Below are 22537 nucleotides of genomic sequence, written 5' to 3'. Positions count from 1 at the left end.
ACCCATATCCCTTCCTCCCTACAATGTGATTCAGTTATAAAGATGTTGGCCTGCCCTGCTTTATGTTACACAGTAGTGACCATGCTTTATCAGAACTGTTTTTAATGATGTTACACTAGAATGTTGTTGTTTTTTTCAGATGATGATTGAGAAGTTAATAAAAAAAAATCATCTCAAGTATTATAACAGTAAAAGAACTTTGCTGTTTTCTCAGGTTTTGTTTTGTTTTTGTATTTTAGTTCCCCCTCCCCCTTTTTTAATGGAATGTGCTGGATATCTCTATAAGTTTGTCAGATGGATGCAGAACCTGAAAAGACCTTTGCTGCTACTGATGCATAACATACTGCTGTTATTGGTCTTTTTATATAAATACACACACACATAAATATATATGTAATTTTTATTTTTGGAAACTGTAGCTGTGCTGTCAACTTTGGAAAAAAGTATCCCAGTTTACCATGCTAAGTTGGCATTGTGCAGAAACTAACAGCCATATTGGTCTAAAAATGTTAAACTTTTTTTTTTTTCATTTGTACAGAGGTAATACACTCCATTAAACATGTAAAATCTTAATCTACTTGGGTTAGATTACAGAAACTAAAAAAGTATTCTCTAAATAATTTTTTAAAAAAAGAAGACACTGCTATGCCATGCCTTCCCAAGCACAACGGCCCTGTGACTAAGCCCATAATCTTCCCTGTGTCCTCACAGAAACTGTAGCCCATTCCCACTATCCCAGGACACCCCCAATTCCCACAAAAAACCATCTATGCCATCCACTCTTATCTCATCCACATTATGAGGTTACACACGGACATTTTCATCTCAGAGGCCAGGGTCGACAACCCTCACCTCTGTTCCCACATCAGAGACATCCTGCCAAGTTAATTATGTAATGTTCCTTTCTGACTCACATCCCCTCTCAAGAACCTTTCTCTGACTCATTTCTCCCTTTTTACGCTCATTCTCTTGCATCTTTAACCTATCTTCTAGTCTCTTTCCCTCGACTTCACCTATTCTTAGGTATCTTCTATACTCATATCCCTCTTGGGTTCCCAACTGCAAAGGAAGATGCAAATATAGCTCATTACCAACTCATTCTAACTTCAACTTCACACTCCACAAGAATACCCAGCGATCCACTTATTCATCCCCTGAGCACACCTGGACTTACTTCCTTCAGAGGTTTATTTAGAATTACTCTCTCAAGCTCCAACCTCTGATATTCAGAGAATGACTTTATATTCTGGCTCTTTATTCTATGAGCATCCTTTCTGTCCTCCCTTTTTCTGTCCCTGAGTCTACTTCTTGAGATGGGTTTGGTCTTCCAGTTTTTGTTAGGAACAACAGTTTGTTAAAGATGGGAACTCTCAAGAATTGTAAGACATGATTCTTGAGCTTCCACAAATTTCAAACTAATTAAAAACAGATAAGGCTATATCACTGTATTATTTTGTTGTTTGGGGATGAATCTTACTTGGCACCAACATACATTTCAACATCCAAGTTTCTTCTAGCTAAAAAGGTCAGGAAAGGCTGTGGAAAGAAGCAGACTTTTGAGCCATGCCTTGAAGGATAAGTGGGTTCCAGCAAGTGGGACAAAGAGTCACAGAAGAGGTTCTAAACAGAGGAACTGCCAACTGGAAAAAGAGTAGTTGGGATGCACCCATTCATTCTCACAATGTTTTTTGAAGCAAAGAGCAGAAACAAGAAATTTTAGGTTGGGCAATGCTGTGTAGAGTTTAAACACCAAACAAGATAGATAATGGGAACCTCCATGATTTTTCTTGAGAAAGCTAACATATTAAGGGTCATTATTCTGGTGGGGACCACAGTGAGGTTTGAAAGCTGAGAGCCTGAGACCTCAGAGAGGAGATACCTGCATCATCTTTCATATGGACTGTTCTTTCTGTCTGGAATGTACATTGCAAACCACTTGGTTTTTGCCTAACTCCTATTCAAGTTCCAGATCTCAACTTAATAGCCATGTCTCCAGACACTGCTTCCTTTCCTCTCCCCCACATACACATTTTCTAGGTCCATTCTGGTCCCAAAGTAACTAGAGGAAGTTATGTGAATAATAATAATAATAATAATAATTATTATTATTATTATTATTATTACAATTTTAATGTTACCATTTATGGGGGACAAAATAATAACTTGATATATGTAGCCAAGATATAATGATCAAGTCATGGTAGTTAGCATTTCTGTTCTGCTCATACACTCAAAAAATTTTTATTAGAATATAATAATTGTACATATTTATGGGTACAGTATGATATGTCAATTCATGTATGTTAATCAAATCAGGATAACTAGCATTCCTGTGCCCTTATTTTTCATTCATGTTTGTTTGAATTGTCAGAGCCACTTTCTTCTAGGACACATGGATATGGATATTAAAGATAATGTGTACATTCTTCCTAATCCTCAAATAAGGATCCTTGTTCCCTTTGTTCCATCCTAATAATTTTAGAAGGAGTTTGTTTCTTATCCATGTTGGCTTATTATTTAACTTTGTAAATCCCAATCTTAGAGTTTCATTTTCCTTCAGTTTAAATTCCTTCATTTGGCTGCAGAAGTAATACCCTTTCCTTGTGAAAAACTCGGAAAAAAATAATTCAAGAAACTATTTTTTCCCTTCTTGACCCACCTTAGTTACTGGTGGTGCTTGGGATTGAACCCATGGCCTTAATCCTGCTGGGCAAGCAGCTCTACCACTGAGACACATCCCCAAACTCACCCTTTACCCACCTAGAGAACCCTTTCCCTCCCTGCTCTGGAAAACTTATTGACTCCGGTTTTCAGTCTCCTTGACTTGTCATTTCTGCAAATGGAAGTCCTCCCTACCCCTGATGCCTCAGCCTGAAAGGTTCAGCTCAGAGGTCAGCCCTCAGAAGGCCCAGCTGCCCCCTCCATCTCCCGATGCCCAACCCCAGCTAGCCCCAGCACCCTCTCCAGGGTGAATCCCTCAGGCAGACACTGATCCTACAAAGCAGAAACTCCTACACTTCATAGCCATTTCCCCCACCAGTCTATGAGCACTGGAACCAAGGATCATATTGAAAACATGAAAGATTTAGAAAAGTAAATATTATTTTTCTTTCTTTCCAGGAGAAGCCAATCTAATCAACACAGGAAAATGAGATGCCAAAAAATAAGCACATTTGACTACTTCTCCATGACTAAAAGTAAAACAAAGCAAAATTAAAAGGCAAAACTTAAATAGACGACATTTCTGCAACACATTTTTAAGAAAGGGTTAACATCTAAAAATGTAAGAAGTTTTGCTGGGTTCAGTGGCACATGCCTGTACGGCCTGCAACTCAGGAGGCTGAAGCAGGAGGCTCACAAGTTCTAGGCCAGCTGCAGCAATTCAGTGAGACCCTCAGCAACTTAGTGAGACCCTATCTCAAAATAAAAAATAAAAATGGCTGGGAATGCAGTTCATTGGTAAAGTGCCCCAAGTTCAATCCTCAGTACCCCACCCCCCCCGCAAAAAAAGTAGTTTCAACAACTAAGGAAAATAAAAATGAAAACTATTTCAATAGAAAAAACTTGGCAAGACAATATAAATGTGCAATTTTGTTCAAAAACTCTCAAATGACCAATAAAAAGTATAAAAGATGCTCAGCTTCATTAATAATTTTAAAATGTGAATTGAAATAGCTGTAAAATACTATTTCTCAATAGTTGACAAAAACAATTAAAGTCTAAGGAATCATGGCTAATGAGGAATTGGTGGTGGAATTAAAAATTTGTACAATTTTTTTAGATCCACTGACAGTTCCTTATAAAAAATGTGCGAGGGCGCTGGGATTGTGGCTCAGCGATAGAGCACCCGCCTAGCATGGGCGGGACCCGGATTCAATCCTCAGCACCACATAAAAATAAAGGCATTATGTTGTGTCCATCTATGCCAAAAAATAAATATTTTTTAAAAAATGTGCGAGCACTTCGGCTCAGCCAATCCTACTTTAGATATCTATCTTACAGAAACAAGGCCACAAGAATAAAAATATTTACCTAGCATTACTGGAAACTGAAAAAACTAAGTAAATAAAGAGACTATGTATATATCAATAAGGGAATGGTCAAATGTCATACACCCATTTAAGTGGGATATTAAATAGGTCCTCATCTGAACTAAATACACTGCAGACCTACAAGTGGTACGCCTACATTTTTTCAGTTGAAAACAAAACAAACTAGTTATATAGAGACAGTCTGGAATTTATGAAAAAAAAACATAGCAAAAAATTGTGAACAGTGACTCTTTCCAGGTGTAGATAAGGTGGCAAAGAATAATTATGTTCCATATACCAATTCCCTCTGCTCTATTTCCCCCCCTCAAGTTATTATTATTATTATTTTTTAATCTTGCCATATGTACTTTTATCCTCACAGTAGCTGCTCAGGATATGTTGGTTAAAGAGAAGTCCTTTGAAGACCAACATTAACTCAGCATCTGCAGTTTCATCCACCTTTCAACCGAGCATGACCACAGATTTGCTTTAGCTGGGTTGTCTGTGTCCCGGCCTAATGATTAATAGCACCCCCTTTCTCTACAAAGTTCCCTTCGAAAATCAATGATATTGTCATCCTTATAAAACCTCTCTGAAATCCTCGGCATTGTTCACCTGCAACTCCTCCCCAAACTCTCCTTCCTTATCTTCATGATATTGTTCTTTACGCCTCTCTTAATTCTTCTCTTCCCTTTCCACTTGTTCTTTCTTTCATTCACCACATCACCTTCAGTTTCTTCCTAAAGTGAGTGTTCCTTAAGGCCCTTCCTCTAGGCATAATCCCTGAGAAATTTAGCCTTGTCTCCCAAAGACTACTGTTTCTCCGGCTCAGTGCACTTCTAGAGAAGGCCATAGGAGTGCCATAGGAGCTTCACCACTTTGATTTCCCATCACCTCAAATCTGTTATAACTGAGCCCCCACCAATCCCAGCATAGATGGTACCGCTATTAGTCCAGTTTCTCATAGAATATCTGGGGGATTAGATTATTGCTCATTGTCAATTTCTTTATTGAATGGTAGAATAACAGAGTGAACTCCAAGGTGGGTCTTCCCTCATTTAGATCATCGTTTTTACTTAGCCAAAGCTCTGAACTTCTTTGAACCTCAATTTGACTGTCTTTGACATGGGATAACGGCAACTACTTTATAGGTCATTTTCCAGGATTTTTTGAGTACTTAAAAAGTATGGAGCACATGAAAAATTTTATAGAAGTGCTAGCTATTATTCTACTTTATAAATTTTCTATGACTATATAATCATGTATCACATAACACTATTTCATTCAACAATAGGCAGCATATACAATAGTGCCCACAAGCTTATAAGGGTACTAAAAATTTCTAGTGATGCAGCCACCCCATAGTCTTAGTGAATTTGCTAACTTATTTATGGTGTTATTTCTGTAAACACCTACTGCACTGCCAGATGTATAAAAGTATAACAGTACAATTTTGCACAGTATGTAATACTTGATAATAATCTAGGACTATAGTATTGACTATACTATATTGTTATTTTGGAGTGTACTCATTTAAAAAAAAAAAGTTTACTATAAAACAGGATGACATGTTTCCCATCAGCCACTTCCTTCATCTCATATTTACCATGTTTCTCAAATGCATCAATGGGCCATGTCAAGTGATTGACCTATAGTATACCAGTTTCTGTAAGTATCTGTTATGATGTACTCCCAATAAAGAGACCACAGTAGGATGCTTTTTTCAGGATATATTCCCACCATTAAGCAACAAATGATGATATATATTATAATGATAAAAGTACTTAGACAAAGTCAAGGTTCCTGATTATTTCCAAATCAACTATAATCTCTTTGCATAACTTAATCCCCGGTCTATACTGAGAACCATTTCCTTAAGGTAATGCTATCTTCTGATATATTTCTATTTATATTTTCCAGTTCCCTTTAGCTCTACCTCCACTCCCAACCCCATGCTTGTCTGTTTAACAATTGGCCCTCAAATGAATAAAGTCCCAATTTTTGACACTTGCTGATTTCCATGGTTTAAATACTCCCCTGATGGCTGATTTCCACTCCCAACTCAACAATGGTACCTGGAATTGGTAAAGAGATGCCCAATAGCATGTCCCTTGATACACTGTTTCCACCATCCAGATGCAAGAGTCAGGCCTCCAAAGCACAGGTAACAACAAAATGTGGTTAATGTTATTAGAAAATGAAAAGTTTTGAGTATTTATTACTTTCAGTTTAACATAATTGTTTTTGTAAACATATCATTTAATATTTAATAATATTAAATAAACACTGGCTCACATAATTCCTAGAAATGAAATAACTGCATTTCTTGGTAGAAACAGGCTCTCGTGCACTAGTGAGCTCTCCCCAAGGGTACTTCACTTAGGCTTCTCAGTAGAACTTAGAGTCCTGCTGTGCCCACCTCCTGGATTGTTCTCTCTTTCCCTCCATTGATCCCTGGCTTGCTTACCTCACAGTGCCTTCTTGCAGGATATCAGCACCTCATCGGCCCTTCCTTTGCCCAATTTTGTTAGCATTTTTGGAGAATATTATACATTTAACATTTCAATGTGCACATTTTATTATCTCAGCCACTAACTTGTTTTGCATACTATCCTTTCTCCCAATACCAAATTAGAGTATATCTATTTTATACCATTAATTATTAACTGTGGAAAAGGGCAGGGACAAAGTGCATATTTTAGATGGATTTGACATTTCATCTCCTATGTCTATCTCACTTAGGTTGAGAACCACAACTGAAAAATCTTAGTTCAGTAAATGTCTGCCACATAGTAAGCACTCAATAATTACTTGAGCCAGAAGCAGTGGGCACACTTGTAATCCCAGCAACTCTGGAAGCTGAGGCAGGAGGATTGCAAGTTTAAAGCCAGCCTCAGCAACTCAGCGAGGCCTTAAGCAACTCAGCAAGACCTTGTCTCTAAATAAAATACAAAAACGGGCTGGGATGTTGCTCAGGAGTTAAGCATCCCTGGGTTCAATCCCTAGTGGTAATAATAACAATAACAACTTGAAACCAGAAGCCAGAAGATATTTAAATAGGAAAACTAAATCTCCATTAACTACTTCAGTAATTAGCTAAAAAGGTAGATCCCTTGTCAAGGTAGATACAGTAACATAGTAAAGGTCAAACTGTTTTTTCGTACTCTTTCACCCAACACAAAACACTTCTGGGTTCAGATGTCTTAGGTATTACATACATATCAATTCCTCAGCAATCACCAAGTGACTATAGTCTGACTTGAGGCTGACACCATCTACCTGGAAAGAGCTACAGATGGAGGGCTCAGTCCCAAAAGATTGACCTCCACTTCAAATACCAGTCAAAAGTTGTTGGCTACCCACAATTGCCGGCTGACTTGGCTACAAATGAGATTTTTTTTCCATGACACCCTTCTCTTATATGATTAATCTGTTAGAGTAGCTAATGGAGCTCAAAGAATTACTTACTTTTACCAGTTTATTATGTCAATAAAGGGAACTACAAAGGGCACAGACACACAGATGAGGAGGAACTGGGGAGAGCTTTGTGGAAAGGGACACAGAGCTTCCCACTCTCTGTAGTGCCCACCTTCCCAGGACCTCTACCATTCAGCAACCTGGAAGCTCTCATCCCTGCAGTGAAGGGATTTTCATGGAAGCTTTTCAAAGTAGGCACAACAGGCTATTAACTCACTCTCCAGCTCCTCTCTGCTCCTGGAGGATAGGAGGTGGGGTTGAAAGTTCAGAGCTTCTGATCTTGGGCTTGGTGACCCACTTCCACCCAGGAGCCCAACAAGAGTGGCCTCATTAGAACAAAAGACACTCCTGTCAGTCGCACAGGAAATCCCTAGGGATTAAGAGTTCCAAGGGAGTGTCAGGAACTGGGGGGCAGAGAAACCAAATATGCATTTCTTACTATAAATCGCAATTTCACAGTCTTTAGTTTCAGACTTCTTGTAGTATAGGTCAATAGCTTCGTGAAGGCATAAAATAGAGAAACATAGGTTAATATGTCAGGGTATCTTTCCTTCTAAAGGAAATGAAGTCAATGTTTTCTACCAGGACTCTAATACATAAGCACATTACCATTAAGAGGATAAAGGGGTTGATAACTTTATTAATGTAAAAGCGAACATTTGGAGGTTCCTGCTGTCACATTCTCAGAGATCCCTGAGACATGTAAACACACATACAAGCGTGTGTGCATAAATATATAGGGTCAATCACACACTTACCTACCATAGGTGGCATTACTATAAACTGACTTCATTAGAACTAACAGTATTTAGAGATCAAATTTTTTACTCCCACTTACTTTGAAATAACATAATTACTTGTGTCTCATGGATCCTGAGGAAAAAAGGGGGTAAAAGGTAAAATAGCAAGAGAAAGTGAATAGCCTTCCTGTTCCTATAGAAATCTTGACTTACACTAAAACAGTCATGGATAAGCATATAACCTACATTTCAAGATCAAAATTGCCACATCACATTCTTTCTGAAATCAGAGGCGAAATTTTAGACTATCATTGTTCAAATTCATTTGCATTCCCTGGGCACATACCCAGTGGCAGAAATTCATCAAGAGGTATTCTCAAGACCTCTGAAATATCCACCTTGCAGATTAGACACACTTGCAAACTCCAGAACCATATGAGTGGGTCTTTCTTTTTTTCACTGGTACTTATATTTGCCTAGAGAAAGAAGCATATTTTCAGAGAGTCTGTTAATAAAAAAAAAATTGCAAAATTTGGCCCTACTTACCAGCATTAAGCCTTCTGCTAATTCTCAATCATAAGTAAATAGCATTGACAGAGACATTAAAGATGGAAACAATAAAAAATAGTCAGGACGTGCAGAAAAAAAAGACCACCTAGATATTCCATCTCAGTTTGCAAAATAGGTATGAAAATATCAACAATATAAAAATAGACTGGAACATTTTTTTTTTTTAAGCAAGGGGGAAACTACTCAAGATTTCATAGGATGGGTGTCTAAAAGGTTTAATTGATTACTTGATCAGTTTGCTGGTGAATGATTAACCGATTAGTCAGAAAGCTTTGAATTAGTTACTGGAGCTCTGCCTCCCCTGAATAAAATGCGGGAGTCTTCGTTCTCCCACCCTCTGTGACAGATGATATCTGTTTTCTCCTGTGAGTTTGAATTTAAGAGCCACTGAAGCTCAGCAACAGTATATTCTGGCTCAAATGAGCTGAAAATTGCATTCAATTTGAATTTCAAAAATGGAGGGCAGGAAGGGGGGAACAAACCCTCAGCACCCGTCAAGTCTCCACACTTTTCAACTACTTCCGGCTGCTTAGTCGCATTCTGCCAGGCTGGGGACCTGAAACCCAGGATGTGTTGCAGGGGAAAGAGCATCGCTGGATTCCTGCCCAGTCTGAGTTTAAAAATAAACTTTTAATAGTCAGGATCAAAGCAAACCTCACTCTTACGCACATGCATAATGCAGAATGCGAACCCACCAGAGAAATAGATTTCTTCTTTTCCAAACTCAAACTGGCCCGCCCCCTTCTTCCTTTCTTTATGTACTCTGGAGGTGAGAAAGGTGAAGGTGGCCTCCCCTGAAATTTCTAGAAAAAGTAAATGTTTTTCTAAATTAAAAAATTAATTCCTGTTCGGCTTACTCAAGACCCTCATTCCTTGCTACTTGATTGCCCCCCTTCAACTGCCCCACATTTTAGAGTAGATGTGTTCTTGGAAAGTGGAGCGAGTAACCATTGATTTTTCAAATCAAATCATATTTTAAATGCTCTGAGAGAGTTGGTTATTTAAAGGAATCTGGTGATAAATTATTTTATAAAGCCAAGACATTTTTAGTGTGCAAATAACTGCCCCTTCATGCCATGGCACGGCAAGTGTGAATCTGAAGCATATCCAAGTTTCCTTAAAGCAGGGCACACCTGTAGTTTTTAACAAGTAGATTTAAGTACCACCAATATTTAAAACCAAACTGATGCTACACAAAACAACAGATGATATCCCAGAATCGTGTAACTGAATGATATGGGGCCAGAACTCCACTTTAGGAGAATTTGAGCTTAAGCAGAATGAATACCACATTCATTCCAATCCACTTCAAACATGGAAACATATTCTCCCACTGCCTAAGTTATTCTCAATTTATGAATTAAGCAACTTGGGTGCCATGAAAAAGGTAATTCTACTTCCAATGTACTATTTTCAACATGGAAGCAGGAATCTGCTGAATGCTGTTCAGAAATCTGACTTACTCCAGAGAGTACAGTAGCAAATGCCATGGAGAAATGCCACAGGGAACAAGTGCACACGGATCCCTATATACTGCTCCATTGGACACCACAATAGGCACCGGGGAAACCAATGAATCACTGATCCTGCCTTGGAAGAGGCAGTGGTTGTCCACCCTTGCTGATTGACACACCTATGTGAGAGTGTCATGGAGAGAAAGAGAAGGCAGAGAAACTCCAACAAAAGATCTGTTCCATACTGTCATCCTCCTGTGACAGTTGTTATTACAGGGTTCCTAGATCCAAGTGAAGGAGATGGGTAATTCATAGGACTGAGTAGTTGTTGGGAACTTCAGAAAATAGGCATTACATGATTTTCCCTCAAAAATGGAATGCAGCTGAGAGTGGTGTAGCACACCAGTCATCCCAGCAGCTCTGGAGGCTGAGGCAGAAGGATCAGAAGTTCAAAGCCAGCCTGAGCAACCTAGTGAGGCCCTCAGCAACTTAGTGAGGTCCTGTCTCAAACTAAAAAATTAAAAGGGATGGGGATATGGCTCAGTGATTAAGCACTCCTGGGTTAAATCCCTAGTACCAAAAAAAAAAATGCAGTATGAACTCAGCCTTTGAATATTCTTGGGGGCAAAAAAAAAAAAACCAACAAGTACTCAATTGGTAACTAATGACATAAAGAACCTTCAGCAAATTCACATAAGCTAGAATCAGAAGATAGGGCTTCCTATCTAAAGCACAAGAGAAAATGTAAATCAAAATAATATTTTACTTCTTGCACATAACCGAAAGACAAGAATTAGCCACTGCTTACTGGTCAATGTAGTGAATCACCAGAAACAAAGGCAAAATCACTGTGGGATCAGGCAACATACACTCAGTAAAGTCCAATTTGTCAGACTGTTTCATAATAGATAACATTTTAAAAGCATCAAAATGATTTTGCATTTTAAAAGACATAATGAGGAAAACATCACAGTCTCTTCATTTTTGTTACTTATAAAACACTTGTCAGCACAACACTGAGAGAGAGAGACACGGAGGCCACTTAACCCTTTAGTGTATATCACCTGGCATGGTATTGTGTAGATTTTTAAAGAACATTAATATCTCCTATCTGGTAGGGGACAGCTTACCTTGCAAACTGCAACACTGTTAGCGTAGGATTTTTTTCTTACATCTTCATAATTTAATATTGTTTCATTGATGAACCAGTAGATTGTCAGCTCTATTCATTTATGTGACGTGAGCAAGGATCCAACCCAAAAAAGGAAAAAAAAAAAAAAAGTGAGGTCAATTTTCGTGGCCGCTGCATTTAATAAAATCTCCCAGGCAATAGAGTTAAGCACACATTAATAGCCATGACTTAGTATGCTCTGCCTTTAGCAAGTCTTTGATTTTCCTATATATATACTCTGGGCTGTATTAACACTCACACGAAGGTACAATCCTCATTTTTATTTTAAGTTTTCTTCCTTCTTAGGCTTTATCAGATTTATTAATCATCCACTCTCTCTTATTTATAGTGAATGCTCTGGTTAGGGTTTCAAAGCATTTTTCCATTAAATACATTTATAATTTTCCAAAAAAAATAAATTCTTCTAAGACCAATGGATTTTTCATTTATTTCACATTTGTCTCAAAATATGAGGGCTTTGCTTCCTATTGCTCTGATTCTCAGAAAAGACAAAAGGCAACAGGAAGAAAAGCATAAGTTTTCTCATGGAAAAACTTGAAGCTTCTGTTTCAAATAATTCCACAGTGGATTTTAAACAAACATGAATCAATGCTGTTTTAAGAAGAGCATCTATCAAAGGAAGCTACTGGGTTGAACCTCATTGTCACTACTTTCCCAAATTTGACCTACAATAATGGTAACTCCATATGATTTAACTTAGTTCTCATATCTTCACCCACACAATACAAGGACTGTTCAGAGCAACAAAATGATCCTTTAGATATCCAGGGGGATTCTGTGCTGAACTTACACCTCAGGGAAGAAAGGGGGAAGGTTGTGACCCAGAAGTGACAGATATACCCTAATGATTGGTTTGGTGAACACTTTGGTACAATTTATTACATAAACGAGGTGGTGAAATTAATTATCCAAGTGGCCCCGGTCCATTTCCTATCATCCTTCTTGAGACATGAATATGATAAATCTGGACACCGGGGAACATTTTAGAGAAGGTTGTATTGCCATTAAATGGCTCTCAGACTCTCAGAGGGGCTTCTAAATCTGTTCACTAAGACACCCTCCAAACCCACACCTTGCCCATTTTCTTTCAAGAACAAAAAAAAGTCAAATCCTTGACAAACAAGATTAACCTTTCAGTCTCAACTTTGTCTCAACACCCCAATGCTGGAAAAACCAACTGGAATCATGCTTTGATCATTTGCTTCAAAAATGCCAAAGAGAAACTATTTGTGTGCTAGAAAACAAAGGGATAATTTTGAAATAAATTCTTGCACAGAATCAGAGCTGAAGACCAACTCAGTCTAGAGACCAAGGAAGCTCCTGGTATAGATTAGAATTTGACAGGGTCTAGAATAAAGATAGGAAGCTGCTTTGTAGAAAAAAGTAGGGGATAGTTCTGATATAGTCATGAATGGAAAAAAGATATGAAGACTCAAGAATCCAAATATATTCATTTTCTAGGATTGTAAACAAAGGAGTTCTACTTTAAAAAAAACTATAATTTTTATAAGTATAAAAAAATAGGAGAGAACCCACCTAATTGGCACTACTGGGATAGATGCCCCACAGGAGCTAATTTAGGTTGTCATTTATTTTTTAAAGAAAGCTAAGGACTTGAGAGGGACCAAAGAAGGACATGAGTCAACAAAATCCTGCAGGTGCTGATTCCAACAGGTGTGTTGCTGTTGTTGTAATATGGACAATGGTCGTGACCAATGTGATTGTAGATTTCTAGATAATTTTTAAAATATACTACTTGTCAAATTTCACCTCTGAAATTGACAAAAATACAAAATGATGTTAGAATTGTAATAATGGCTTTGGGATCCAGTTCTTCTCATTTCCCCATATACAACCTCTTTGAGCAGAGGAACTCAACTCAGGAGATTCAGGGTTTACAGGTAAGGAAAATGATGCCGACATCAGAAGAGCACATGGAATTAGTTCCTGTTACTGCTATAATGGCCTCTGAGGATAAAATATAGTATACATTTCCCCAGATAAATTGTTTTAAATTGTGACAATCAACCCAGGTGGAAGATTTCCACACTGTGGATAATTTACTAAAGAATAGAAAAAAAATACTATTGTAAACTGTCTTTAAAAGTTCAGTTACCATTATGGAAAGCAGTATGGAGATTCCTTAGAAAACTTGGAATGGAACCAACCAGCTATCCCACTCCTCGATTTATACCCAAAGGACTTAAAATCAGCACAATATAACGAAGCAGCCACATCAATGTTCATAGCAACTCAACTGACATCTGGTTGTACATGATATAGAATTATACCAGTCATATAATCATATATGCACATAGGCAATCATGTCCAATTCATTCTACTAATTCTTTCTCTCCACATACCTCCTTCCCCTTCCTGCTCTCCCCTCTGTTTAATCCAAAGTAGTAGAAGATATTCTCCATTTATGCATTATGTGTCAAAATGCAGTCCACTGTCATGTATAACTAATTTGAACAAACAAAAAAAATGAAAAAGAGGAAAAAGGAGAAACAAAACAGTTCCTTTGAACTTTTAATCTTAGTATATAGTCAGCAAGTAAAAGACAAAGAAGAGATTCTTCAGCTTCTAGATTCCCTACCATATGGTTTTTGTGTGAGTATAAATAGCTTTGATTATTTGAAGACTTTTTTTTTTTTTTTTTGGATTTCAATAATAGCAGTTAGAAAACTTTATCCAGTGCAAGTGAGCTACTGATTGCTGGAAAGATGTGGAGAAGAGAAGGGTTCAGATCCCAGAGAGCTAGCTCTAACGAGAGAGAAAACAGAATGATAGTATCTATGTGATGTCCCTTGAAAGGAACAGTGGGTCAGAGATGGTAATAGTTTTAAAAGCAGACAATAACCCATCCATTCAGATACAGCTCCTCCAGTGATTGACACAATGTAAGGCTTTCTCTCAGTGACACTGAGCTCAAACACAGAATTACAGATTTAGCTCTCCCAATATTTGCCACCCCACAGTTATGTCTTCCTGCCTACTTTCTGTTGCAATTTGAGAAATGTAGGGAAAGCATTTCTGTGAGGGCAGAGTATTTTTTTAAAAAAATAAAGGATTTCTTCCTTAAGTCAGCCAAGTTTTTTGAGTCTAGCACTTTGCAAAATATTCTCCTTCCACTTTAACCCTGGGAATGTAGAAAGACTAATAAAATGATGGAAAGAAACAAGGAGGTTAGCACAGAGAGATCACATAGCTTCCATTCACTCAAACTTGGAACACCATTCATATACTCAAAATCAAAAGGAGTGCAACCTCCTCTTGGTTTATCATCCCATTCCATGGAGGATGGAAGAAGACCATTGCTGATAAGGGCCTTACAGCGGATTCACCCTAGAGCCATCATTTTACAAGCAAGGAGAAGGAGGTCCTGGAAGACAACAGGACTCAAAAGGTGGTGACTCGAAGCCAGCATCACTGTGGGCCCCTCTAATGTTCTACCAACCACAGCTGCCTGAAAACCGTAATGGCTTTTCCAAGTCTTAGATGATGGTTAATGACACCCACAGTGAGATAAGATGGAGATGCTCTTCTCTCTCTTGGGGAAAACTGCTCACTGCTTCAGAACCTGCAGGAACAGCTGGGAGGTGGACAAGGCCACAGCTAACCCAGCTTTCAGGGTCACCTCAGCCTTGGAAAGAACACATTGCAAAACTTCAGCAGAGCAAGTTCTGAGCTCAGTTGTCCCAACAAACCATCTCTGGTGGTAATTATGACATTTCTACTGATTCATTAAAAACTTTTCATTACATCCATCTACTTACAATAGAACAGCTCCCTCCATCTTTAATAAAATAGAGTGGTAGGAGAAATACTCGGTACCAGGTAAAGTCCAAACCGAAATGATAGCATCACTTGCTCCATCAAGGAGGCCAAGAAACAAAAGAGGAAGGAAAAAGCGAGCTTTATTAAAGGAAGATAAGTGCAGAGAATGCTGAGGAGGGAATGTGGGGAGGAAGGAGGCATTTGCTCAATCAGTACCTATTTTCAGAATTTCCTTCAAGCTGGCTTGGACTGAGAGCCATCAATTATTTAAAAGATGTAACATGATGCTTCCTTCGTTGAGGCAAATCTGCAAGCAGACCCCAAGAGAAAATAAAAAATGAATTAGGCAGAATTTATTAGTGTGCTTGAAGAAAACAAAGATTTAGCTATTTGAGACTGACTCTTGTTTTAGAAATAGTTCAATTTTGTCTCCTAAAATCCACAAACCTTTTCCCCCCTTTTCTCCTCACCTATTTATTTATCATTTTCTACAGTAGACCGCACACAAAAGGAGGAATGAATCATTTCCTAAACTTCTCCTTTCTTTTCAGATTGGGCTTGATGTATTGTCTTCATTTAAATTACAAATACACTAATCTGTAACACTGTTTACCAAGTAGCATTTTAAATGAAAGATACAAGAAATTGCATCACTCACATTTTAAAAATGACTTTAGACTCCGGTCCTCATAAAAATACAGCCGACAGTGTTCTCTGCCTTTGGCTGCTATATTTCAAGTCCAGTGAATGAAATTCAATTAGTGGGCTTTGTACTTAGGACATTATGATTCTGATGGCTGGTCTGATCAAAACGGGTGTGCCAAGGCCTAGTTCTGAATTTTGGCAGTGCTCAGTTAAGGAAAAATTCAATGGAGTGGGTTGGCATGAGAGAAGTTAGTTTCAGAGATGTTTAATTTTCACCATGATTAGAAAATACAGGAGGAGATCTGCTCCCCAGGATGGCTCATTAGTATTTACTAAGTAAACGAATTAACTTTTGGAGAGTCCTCAATACCTGAGTCTGTCATTACCAGTTTTAATACTTTCTAAAAATAGCAACTAGCTTAACATAAACCAGGAACCGAAGGGAATCAAATACACCACAGATTTGATTCAACCTTAGCTTTGGATCTGCCTCCGCTGGTATTGCAAATACGTAATGGACCAGAATCTTAGTGATGCTGACGTCAACTGCCTAATATAAACAAAACAATAAGCACCTCAAACAAATCCTGGGTCTTTACAGTGAAGACTCAGACAACAGCCTCAGTTCAAGAGAGGACATGTCTTTAGAACTTCTGAAAACAAGACCACTCACAGCAAAAGCCCTGGGCTAATGCCAACCTAGTTCATCAGGAGTCTTGACCCACCTGGACCAGTATAGGGATGCTGAAACACCACTTTATATCTACACAGATCAAACAGAATGCTAAGAGTAAACCAAACTGATCAAAACATGGCCTGATGGTTTGGACAGCAAAAATAGAGGAGCAATGGTGGAAAATTTCAGAAGGATCCACCTACAGCCATTGGTCTATTAATAATCATCTAAATTAGCCAACTGAGATCTGAATATCTATTTGAGCTTCAGGGTTGTTGTCTTAAAATACAGATCAGGGGCTGGGGATGTGGCTCCATGGTAGAGCATGTGCTTAGCATGCTTGGGACCCCAGGTTCAATCCTCAGCACCTCAAAAGAAAAAAAAAAAACCCACAGATTGGCTCACGTTATATCTTTGCAGACACAAAGGAACATTCTTGGCCTCTCTTTTCTCTCATCACCATTATCCATCCCATCTCCAAGTCTTTCCCCCTTCTTGGAAAACAATGACGGGAATGATCACATTAAATTCCAAGAAAATTATTAATGCAATATATATATATATATATATACAGATTCCAGAAGTGACATCTGACTTCTCAGGACACTCCTTGGAAAGTTGTTCTAGGCACTTTATATATAGCCCACAGCTCCCTACAGATGGTGGCCTTGACACCTCATGAGTGCCCTTGGTCTTATTTTTTCTCTGACTCAAAAGTGTATCACCCCCGTCTGTTGTTGATATGAGTATATCATATCAATGTGTTTTCAGAGATAAAGAGATCCACTTTGAAACAAACCTTCCCCTGGGTCAAATACCAAGGGGAAAATGCACATTCATTTCTTTCTCACAAATGGGCTGCTTCAGATGTGTTTTCTCAGAATTCATCAGGAGCATGAAGGGCTATGGTGGTTTGTTCCAGCTTATAGGGGTTAGTTAGGCCTCTGCATCTCTTCCGAATTCCACACTCGGTGAACTCATGTTTGTAGCTTGAAACTATCTAGTATTTATACGAAGAAACTTGGCAAACAACAGAAATCAGACGAGGTTGCCCTCCATCCCCAACACCCCCCCACACACACACACACCAGTTAAATAGCCAGTTTTCTACCACATCATTGTAAAAGGATTTGATTTCATCATATCCTTCCTGGCAAATAAAAAATAGTATACAGTGTCCCACATTAATCCCCATCTTTTTTTTTTTTCCTTTATGATGAAGACTAACCAGTAGTTCACCAAACTCCTTGTTATTTTGCACATAGTTCAACTGATTTCCCCGGTCACCCCTGAACTTATGTTGTCATGGGACTGAGTTTCCTCCATGCAGAAAGAGGAGTGATGGGAGTCTCTCCATAGGTGGTACATGAAACCCTTCCTCACCCCATATCCCACATGGTGTCCTTTCTGCTACCTTGACTTCCACACACCAAAGTCAGAGAGCCACCAAGACAGGAGGTCTGTCTTCACATTGCCACTTGAAAGAGATTCATCCCAATCAGGAATACTCATTATGGACTTTATGTAATGAAACAAAAATAATTTTTATTATGTTTGAACCATTAGATTTTAGGGGGAGGCGGTATTTGACATCTGAATCATCATGACTACACTCAAGACTCTTTCTCCTCTTTTTTTAAACTATTTTCTTTCCTACCTTTCTTGGATATGATACATCCAGGGATGAGGACTGATCAAACTGGGGAAGACAGACATAGGGGATCTCATATGATACTGCTTTCTCACCCACAGTTTTTATTTCACTTGAGAATCTTTGGTTCTGTGTGTCTGGGCAATTCATTCCAATACTTATCAGCTGTAAAGCTGCGCTCCTTCCATAAACTTGCAATACAGGGGGCAGCTTCCTCTTTCTCCTTTCAGTGATGTCACCTAAATGAGATGTTCCAATTTAGAATCATTTCCACGTTAGAAATATATGAAGAATCCAATCCATATGCCCTACGACTTGTCAAGGAAATTAACTATAAAGACAGTATCGATATTATACAATTAAAATGAGAGCTCTTAACATATTTAATTTCCCCCTGACCTGACTTTCTTCAGTCATTATGGACAAAAAGTATGAATTCATTATTTGCAAATAGCCCAGATTGCTTAATATATTCTGGAAAGAACTGAGAAACCCTCTTGTGTGCACATGCACATACATCCAAGCATGCAGGTTCCTCTATCAAGGGCAAATATGATGATAAAGGTAAAGATAAGGAATATGATAAGCTGTTAACAATGCAGACTCAAGATAGTGGAAACATAAACACATTTTGGGTGCATGTATCTTCCATAACACCCAAAAGAAAGGAACGAGGGAGGGAGGGAGGGAGGGAAGGAAATTTTAAAAAAAATCCTTTTAACCTTTCCAGATTATTTACTATATAAAGCATCATATGTTTTGCCCCTATAAACTTGCATAAGGAATCTATTTGGGGGTGTTTTGGATTGTTGTGTTTTTAAAAATTTAACAACCACAGCTCTGAAGCTTAATCACTTGTATGTGCTACCAAACCAGATGGTTCAAGTGGGTGTTTGTTTACAAGCTCTTTGCATAAGGTTTTTTAGCTTCTTTTTAGGCCAAAGCTGAATATTTCAACTAAGAAAAGAGGCAATAAAGAATAAATGGGGGAAAAAAAACCACTGGATTTAATAGGTCCCTGGGCTTCTTCCCCTCACTCCACCTCTGTCTTGTGCACTTTTCCAAGGATACATCAAGGACTAAAGAAACAAGAACGTGTACACTCAGAGTACTCCTCTGTGTGGAGCATCGACACACTCTGGAGGCAGGAGGCATCCACCATGGACCACGCACTGTTCTGGATGCTATCAGTGGACCAGCTAGAAAACTACAAAGCACTATGTCTTCCCAACCCCTTTGCCATCCTGAAGCTCTAGAATTCAGTGTGTTTCTGGTTGTTAGTGGCACTTGCACTAAGCTGTTTGCACCAGACACATTCACTCCCAGCTTCCTCCTTCTGCATTAGATGAAAGGAAAGAAAGAAAATTCACATGATTTCCCCATTTTTTGTTGTGGATGCATTAACCACACTTACTACCTACAAACTGCAAAGTCCCACAGGTTTATTTACTGCAAAATAAGTAAAAGAATCATAAAGGTTTCCCATAGAAGAATGAAAGGCACAAACTTTCCTGGCTTTGCAAATAAACAGCATGTATTTCTTATTTTCTTGATGAGAACATTATGTCTCTCCTAGCTCTCCGTCTGCTCTGGTACTATAACCAACCATTCAGTTGAAATAAAACACAATCAAAACTTGCTACCTTTATTTTTTTGTTTTGAAATTGTTCTAATTAGTTATACATGACAGTAGAATGCATTTTGACACATCACACATAAATGGAGTATAATTTCTCATTTTTCTGGTTGTACATGATGCAGAATCACACTGGTCATATAGTCATATATGTACATAGGGTAATAATATCAGATTCATTCTACTATCCTTCCTATCCCTATACCTCTCACCTCCCTTCACTCCCCTCTGCCTAATCCAAAGTACCTCTATCCTTCCCTAGCACCATGCCCTCTACTGTGAATTAGCATCCACATATCAGAGGAAAACATTCCGTCTTTGGTTTTGGGGGATTGGCTTATTTCACTCAGCATAATATTCTCCAGTTCCATTAATTTACCAGCAAATTCCATCATTTCATTCTTCTTTAAGGCTGAGTAATATTCCACTGTTTATATCTATCACATTTTCTTTATTTATTTATCTGTTGAAGGACACCTAGATTGGTTCCATAGTTTAGCTATCGTGAGTTGCGCTGCTATAAACATTGATGTAGTTGCTTCACTGTACTATGCTGATTTTAAGTCCTTTGGGTACAAACCAAGGAGTGGGAGAGCTGGGTCAAAGGGTGGTTCCATTCCAAGTTTTCCAAGGAATCGACATATTGCTTTCCATATTTTAATATGAGTAATAATGTTCAGCAGAGTTAGCCTACCCAGTATTCATGTCTTAAATCATAAGCTAATCTTTTGTGCCACCTAAACTTTTGTTGAAAACAAAAATGGTCTCTTTCTTGTCACTGCCTAATCAGTTCCAAAAACAATGATATTTGCAGTGAAAGAGGCAAGTCTCTTAGTATTTCAGTGAGTTTAATTCTATCAAATTGTTTATAAAAAATGAGCAAGAAGTTATAAACTAATAAAAAATGCATTTGGTCACTATTATGATTTTTCTCCTTTAATACTTTGGGGGAAAATTGACTTTCGTATTTTTCATAAGTTCTTTTGGGTCCACTTCTCAAGATGTAATATCATTTGTGACTTTAGACTATTACTGTTACCATCAACCTTTCGTGTCCCCAGGTTCCACATCTGTGGATTAAACTGCCTGCAAATAGAAAATATATGAAGAAACAGTGCATCTCTACTGGTCATGTTCACTTTTCTTGACACCTTCCTTCAATTACATAGTATAACAACTATTTACATAGGATGTCCATTAATTAGGTATTTTAAGTAACCTACAGATGATTTAAAGTACACAAGAGGATGTGTGCAGTTTACATGAAAATATTATGCCACTTTAAATAACAGACTAGGGCATTTGTAGATTTTGGTATTTTTTAAGAGTCCTGGAAAAAATCTATGTATATGGAAGGAAAACTGTAATTTCACAGAAACAACACAGTTTCTGGCATACACCTTGTACTCCATGGACATATGCTTAGTGAATGAAGGAATAAATTAGTAGATATGAGTATTCTCTTTCAATTCTAATGATCTCAAAACTTGATTTAATATATGCCATTAGTCTTTGCAATGTAAAGTTAGGAACACCTAGATAAATTAGCACAATCATGATTTATGTGACTGTTTTGCCCCTTATTCTGGAAGTAACTTTAAGAAAGAGCTTTTTCATTGTTTATAGCTTTTAATAAAGGAGAGTGTATCTGGTGTAATTCAAACAGAATTGAAATACTATCTTGATTTTCAACAAAAGAAATAAAGCTTAGAAAATATACATGTGGTATGGAAACAGTGTCCACCACATAGGAATCAATCCTTAAGTAAAACTCATAGATAAAAACCAAATGCATGTAAAGGTAAAGACCTGTTGTAAGTGTAGAAAGTCAAACAGAAACCCAATTCCTGGTTTGCTAACTATTCTTCCACTGATGCTAAGAGTAAATATTCTTATTTACAACACAGACCATTTTGCACAATTACTAAAGACGCTTATCCTATTGAGTAGATGGGAACTACAGTTTCATATATGAGAACAGCACAAAACCAGGGTATATAGTTTTTGCTCATAATTTCAGGAGGCAGGAAACTCTTCCAGAAATTCATATTATTAGTCTTATGCTACAAGCACACATCTCTTTAATTTTATTTTAATATACAGTCTCCACCTAATGAAAGGTCACTGATAGAACTTTTATAAGATGTTGATCGTGAAATTTAGTTTAAAATTAGTGGTAATCTGAAAAAAGAATGTATAAAACCAAGGTGTGATTGCCTCTAATCATATCCCTTTATAAAGAACACTGTGAAAATCTATCCAGATCTCAGCACATAAAGCGCTCTGCTACAGATCAAATGGGAGTAGAGATACCAGCAATGCCCATGGAATATCATGGATCCTACACTATTTATGTCTTATATCCTGCTAGCAGCAGCATTTAGCATCAAACACAGATTATTCAGAGACTTAGGTGATGCAGCAAGTGTCAATACTGATGTTACTATACATAGCCCAATAAACTGCACTTTGGACAATGAGAGTAGTGTTAAGCTCAGGAACCACTCCGGGTATTAATGCCTTAATACAGATACATTGCTATAAGCATAGTTTACAGCATAGAATATAAACACAAATCCAGGGATACTAATAAATCACTTTCTTGACTGCTTAAAAATATACTGCCAAAATGGGCTTTATGCCTTACACAATGGAGCAGAAGGCAGCGATATATATTTAAATTTT

General features: G+C 37.9%; 1 protein-coding gene across 15 annotated transcripts in view; it reads right to left on the bottom strand.

Annotated features, from left to right (window-relative positions):
• Esrrg (estrogen related receptor gamma) overlaps window positions 1–22537 on the bottom strand; it is a 600595-nt gene that overhangs the window by 415675 nt on the left and 162383 nt on the right. For 8 of the 15 annotated variants that reach the window (XM_071600074.1, XM_071600073.1, XM_071600080.1 and 5 more), the window contains one exon: window positions 11403–11494. The exons of 6 other annotated variants lie outside the window; for them this stretch is intronic. The gene's annotated coding sequence lies outside the window, so the exon portion shown is untranslated. Of the gene's footprint in view, window positions 1–11402; window positions 11495–15460; window positions 15552–22537 lie in introns of all 15 variants that reach the window. One more of the 15 variants, XM_071600077.1, reaches the window with a different exon arrangement.

This window comes from Marmota flaviventris, chromosome 12 (assembly GCF_047511675.1).
Source record: "Marmota flaviventris isolate mMarFla1 chromosome 12, mMarFla1.hap1, whole genome shotgun sequence".
In the NCBI taxonomy this organism is placed as follows: Eukaryota; Metazoa; Chordata; class Mammalia; order Rodentia; family Sciuridae; genus Marmota; species Marmota flaviventris.
Note: the sequence above shows the minus strand (reverse complement) of the source record. Positions and strands in the feature narration are given on the sequence as shown.